Source organism: Hordeum vulgare, chromosome 3H (genome assembly GCF_904849725.1).
Source record: "Hordeum vulgare subsp. vulgare chromosome 3H, MorexV3_pseudomolecules_assembly, whole genome shotgun sequence".
NCBI classification, from domain to species: Eukaryota; Viridiplantae; Streptophyta; class Magnoliopsida; order Poales; family Poaceae; genus Hordeum; species Hordeum vulgare.
The window spans coordinates 323,061,310-323,067,557 of NC_058520.1; the positions used below are offsets into that span (position 1 = coordinate 323,061,310).

Sequence of the window (6,248 nt, forward strand, 5' to 3'; positions counted from 1 at the left end):
TGAATATTTATAATTTTTGCGAACATTTGTAAATACGTGTTTTGTAAAATATTGATCTTTTCGGAAATTTTGACCACTTTTGTAAAAGTGTGAACAGAGATGAGTATTATATGATAGCCCTAGGAAATTATTTGTCCTTGAATCAAGGTATCCAGGAAGAAAAGGTTGTTCCGGCCAGATACCGCCAATTCTTGACTATTGCATGGAACAAATTCATGTTAGAAGTATTTTTCATTTCCAATATTTTTCTAATACAGGTTCTCTCGTTCATTTTATTGAGCACAATGATGCGAATCTGGATTTAAAATGAGTTCTAATATGCAGCGCCAAGCAGTACCGCTTTCTCGGTCCGAGAAATGCATTATTGGAACTGGATTGGAACGCCAAACAACTCTAGATTCCAGAGTTTCCGCTATAGCCGAATGCGAGGGAAAGATTATTTCTACTGATAGTCATAAAATACTTTTATCAAGTAGAGAAGACTATAAGTATTCTATTAGTTAACCACCGTCGCTCTAACAAAAATACGTGTATACTACAAAAACCACATTTTCCATGGGGGACATATATAATCTATGTGCATTTTTAAAACTATATTTACTATGTTGATTTTTTTAGATAAAGTTTGTTGTTTGGTTGGAAAGAGTTATTCTATTCATTACTATTATTATTATTATTATTATTATTATTATTATTATTATTATTATTATTATTATTATTATAGTAAATGTGTATGTGCGTTGTAGCGAGAGAATTAATCCTATAAATGTAGTCATCACACTTTAGCGCATCACATCGTTAGTCGTTTCGTGCACCCACTGGCGGAGAGAGGGGGACTTTGCACAGATAGGGGGGGCCAGGGCTTGCCACCCTAACATCGGAATTCAATGCTAATTTTCTTATGAGCGACACAAAATTAATGATTGTTTGCTGTTAAAAGCTTTTTTTTTTAATTATTGTCCCTCCCTAGTCCATCTAAACGACACTCCGGCCCAATGATACATTTTCAAGCTCTGTCACTTCCTGCACCGACTTGTAATTACTTATACTTATAATTAGGTTTTTTGGCACGAGCTCCTCAGACGTGCAAACACCAAGAAAATTTGCATCCACCTTCCACAAACGAGCATCTTGAAAACCTATAAATTTTAGTTTTTCTGGAATTTTACATTTTTTCAATTCACAGTTCACACCCAAGTTTAGATGAGCCTAGGTGAAGAATCTCCAATTCTTTATTTTTCTAAAAATAAATCTCACAGTTGCAGCGAAAGCAAACTCCATCTCCAATTATGAGAGTGTCATATGATGGTCGACTGCTTGTACACATCCCTAAATCAACTCTAGCATTACTGATAAATCAACCAGAGTAGCCTAGATCTCTGGAAAATCCTAAGTGTATTTGTTTTTTTCGTGTATCTCAATCTCCTCCAGAACACTCTCTTCTCTGAACTTAGGCGGCCTCCATGCTCCTCCATCTCTACCCGAAGCCATGGCCACGGTGGCAAGATGGAAAGTCAGCTCCCACGAATAATTTATCATCTAATATTTTTCCCTTGTAAGAAGAAAAGACATAATTATTTCTTCTTGTTACTCTTTCTTTGTTCATTTTCTATTTTCCCTTTTCCGACATTTTGTTCTATGTGTTCTTTGTTACAAATATAGACATTTAAAAAAGCATGAACATTTTCCTAAAATGTGCGAGCCGTTTCTAAAATTCTTTTAATATTTTTATAAATATGTGACTGCTTTCTAAAATTACATGAATATGTAAAGAAAGTGAACACTTTTGAAATTACATGTACATTCTTTTGTAAAAAAACGATTAAAAAGTTTTTTAACATTACATGAACATTTTCCCAAATGCATAAACACTTTTAAAAAATAAATAACACTTCTAATTCTTTGTTTTATATGAATACTTTTTAGATTATATGAATGAAGAAAATGCAAGGTCACTTTTTAGGCACATGACCATCTTTTATGGTAAATAGCACTTTTCTATTTACATTTTTTTCAGATTATAATTTTCTCACCCCACATTTTATTGTGATTTTCAATGGAAGACAACGTGGTACGTCGCTAGCTGGGATTTATCCACTCTGTCCATCTCGCTTGCATTGACGTGTGTTGGAGAAAAGCTCCATTTTGAATCCCCGTGAGATTTCTCTAAGCATTTAATCAACCTGCATGCACCATGGGCCCATTGTTTTTTTCGAGAGAGAAACATCAAAATTCTGCTGCGTTTTTTTATTGATTTTTATAATAAATTACGAAGAATAATGTTCAAAAGATAAAAAAGGAACTATACAGCAAAAACCCTAGAAAATCAAGTAAAATACAACAAATACAACAACAACCACATGGCAGACTATCTAAATTTTGTGATCCAGGCTTCAAAGCCACTGTATTCCTTCCTCTTGATTCTGTAGGTGATCCATTTGAGCTCCTTTTTTAATTTCTTTCTGCATCTGTTAATGTTTGGAGGAGCCCACTGTTTTTATCAACCTGCACCCCTCAGGGAGGGAGCTGGTGCACCATCATATGCTTTTGTGCGGAGTGAAATTAGGGATAGAAGTAAAGATTTTGGACGAGTTAGCTTTTGTTTCGAGAATAGAGCGAGACAAACTTTGAAGCTCATGCCTTAGCAAAGGCAGCTTCGTCGCTCCCTGGTTGCCACTTGTGGCTAGGGATCCTACGAGACATCATTTGTATTCATTCTGATTTAAACATTGAATAAAATCCCTAATTCACCAAAAAAATGCATCCCTCAAGAATCTTGTTTAATTATCCCAACTGTTAATTGAGCGAATGGATCTCTAAAGAATCAGTCTTGCTCAATTAGACCACCCGTTAATTAAGACATGTCTCCTTCCATATCATATGTCTCTTTTTCACGTTGTTCGAAATGCTCTTCAGGGAAAAACTAACCCACTTCGCAACTTCTCCTTGTTAATATTCCTAAAATTTTAATGACTATATAAATTGGGTTGATCGTGTAAGGAGGCAAGGTGGAATTATAAAATACTCGCGGTATTACTATAGACAAGGACGAGTCAGCCTAGTTGGCGGTGACGATAGTTAGTGGCTGGTTTCTCGCTCGTTGTTATCGAAAAAAGATTTTCCCTCGTTTTGTATTACAAAGCAATTAATACCGATACATAGATCGTTGGAGCGAGCAGCACAACAAATCCCAAAAAAAAAATGCCAACAGCGGCAGGACGACAAAGCGTGGATGATCCATCACCGTTGTGCCCACCGGAAACAAACCACCATACGAGGCTCCGATCCTCCACGTATCAAGCAACACCTTCAAGAAGGGATGCGACGCCGACGATGCTACTGCCCGGACGGGTCCTAGGATTTTCTCCGGCACGCGGAGGAAGGATGCGGACGGATACCACCGACACCCTTCAAGAAGGAATGGTGGCACCCACGTGCGTCACCGCATCGGAGCCGAAGACCGACAAGAATTTCTCCCATACTCCAAACCCCACCGTCCAACCGAACCGGAGCCGACCAGCCAAACCCCACCGCCCAACGAGGCAAGGATTTCTCGCTGGTTGTTTGCGATTTCGAATACGCCTCGGGCGATTTGTACGTGAAGTGCAGGTTCATTTAAAAAAATGTTAGGATGCTTTTTATAAAAATATGCAAGAGGATAAAATACCTATATTTTTAATTGCAGGTATAGAAACCGGACAAATGACTTTTTATACTAAAACAATTAAATGATCGGCCGTTGCTAGTCGGACCACAAAACTATTGCCACGAGTTGTCAAGCTATGGAAGGAAGGAGTCGTGGCCTGCATTCAGGGGCGAATTAGGGCAAGAGACGAGGTTTGGCAGCCGTCACACCTAAATTTTGATAAAGATATTACATATACTAGTAAATGTGTCTGTGCGTTGCTACGGGTGACGATGTAATTAAACGAATCGAACAAATGATTAAGTTAAATGGATGAATTAGAATACATGAATAGTATCATGAGGTGACACTAAGACCTGTAAATTTTATTCAACGAGAGAAAAAACATTGCTCATCCCTAACCAATATATAAGTGTAGCTCAAGACCCATTTTCTAGGTCCACATTTTTCTATTTGAACACGAAAACCGTGTTGTTACTTATTATTATCCTCTTTTCGATCCTTGCCAATGGTGGCTACCGTGTTCACCTGAACATGGTGAGTCTCAAGGCGATGAAGTCGACCATGACCATACACATGTCACTGAGTCACGCTAATGCAAGAAATAAAACTTTGAAAAACAATATCATCGATCTAGAAGTGAGGCCCACCCTTCGCAGTTATCTCCTGCTTGAATGGAATGTAGGTATCAAAGAGTCAGCTGTTGATTGTGATGAGAATCTTTCTTGAGTTAAAATGGGGGACATCATTTACCAGGTGATAAACCGGGTACAGATCCATAATGTTGAAAGTATATTCTTAGTCGAAACGAAAGTGAGGAAATGAACAAAAATACCTCATCCCTGTCAAAGTTATCTCCACTATGCGGATCAAAGAGCACATCTCCTGAGGCAAGTTCAAAGCATATGCATGCAAAGGACCACAGGTCGACGGATGTAGAATACTTGGAGCCCAGAAGGACCTCAGGACATCTGTATTTCCTTGTTTGGATATCACTTGTGAACTGCTTGTACGTCCAACATGCATTTCCGAAGTCAACCAGCTTGCAGCCTAGTTCAGCTTCCATCGCCATCCTATTCCTAGTCCCTTTGTTGCCCCACCTATGCCCTCCTCCTCTCTTCTTGTCCCCATCCTGGCTAGGACTGCCCTCATTTGCTGTACTCAGATCTCCCTTATCATCTGATTCGTCTATGTCAGCGAATGCCACTGCCCCATTGCCTTTTGAAGTTGAAGCAACTACATATTTGGCTTTCTTCCGGATCTTCTTCTATTGGTTCCTGGTGACGCCACTACTCGTTGATGGTCGAGCAGGAGCCCTTGGAGGTGGCTCGATGGCCCTTGCAGCAGGCGGCACCAGTGGCACACATGACTTTTGGGGATCGTTTGAGGGGACAATAGTGGACACGAGGAATATGTTTTCGGGCTTCAGATCAGTGTGGATAATGGAAAGCTCGCGGTGGAGGTAGTCAAGGCCAATGAGCACATGTCGGCATATCTCCTTAACCATTGGAAGCGGAATGCCACGATAGTCCGTGTACTTTATTAGGGTGAGCAAGTTATCACCAAGAAACTCAAACACCATGCAGACATGGCTCCAATTGGGGCTTGTGTGCTTGAAGTGGTCAAGAAGCTTAACAACACAACGGGAGTCTTCAAGGTCACCGTCAGCAATCTGCCTCAAGATCTTGATCTCATCAATGTCAGCCTCCGAGTAGTGTTGTGCGCTCTTCTGCACCTTCAGGGCCACATACCTCTGCACAGATAACCAAAAGATTCAGAAACGCTGGACACGAGCAGCCTGAGCCTCTAGGCAAGCGGCGTAAAACATCAAAATATCTCGTGCAGTGCGATAGGATTGACGGATAAAACAGTAATAATGAAAAATTGATTTAGCACTTCTACATATGAGCTCTAGGACAAAAGAGCGAACAGTTGGTGGGCACGCAAACAACTGCATCCAGATCAATATTTTTTTCCTACATATCCTCGTCGCGAATCCTAGAGGGAGCGGGCTGATTTTAACACGGGGTTTCATGGCGAGGCGAGGGGGTGGTGAGCACGTACGGAGTGGGCGGTGTCCCAGGCGACCCAGGCGGTGGAGAAGTGGCCCCAACCGAGCTTGGACTGCATGACGTAGGCGCCCTGCTTGAAGTTGTCCCCGGGGCGGAGACGTGGTAGCCGCCGCGGCCGTAGTTCTCTGTGCCCTCGTCCTCAGAGGTGTAGACGTTGTTGTCCACGTCCCCGTCCCCGTCGACGGCGGCCGCCGCCTTCGCCTCCTCCTCCGCGCGGTGCCGGCTCTCCGCCTCCTCCGCCCAGCGGCTCGCCCGCCGGAGCCTCGGCCATCGCGCGGGGGAGGCCCTGATCTGGGGCGGTGGCGAGCGGGGACGGAGGTGAGCATTGGAGGAGTTGGGGCCGGCGGCGCACGGCGCCGTGGCAGGGGATGGTGGCGCGTTGGCGCTGGAGATGGGAGGTAAGGTCGTGGGTGGTCTGGTGTTTTTTTCTCCTGCACATACCGATTCAGTTTCACTTATCAATTGGATTGCTGGTTAATTTTAAAAAACATCAAGGACTTTTTTTAAATCACCGCGGTGGGTTTTCCGAC

The 6,248-nt window shown here is 42.3% G+C and overlaps 1 pseudogene; it reads right to left on the reverse strand.

Annotated features, from left to right (window-relative positions):
* Window positions 1–4,391: 4,391 nt before the first annotated feature.
* On the reverse strand, window positions 4,392–5,989 carry LOC123441731 (annotated as a pseudogene).
* Window positions 5,990–6,248: the final 259 nt, after the last annotated feature.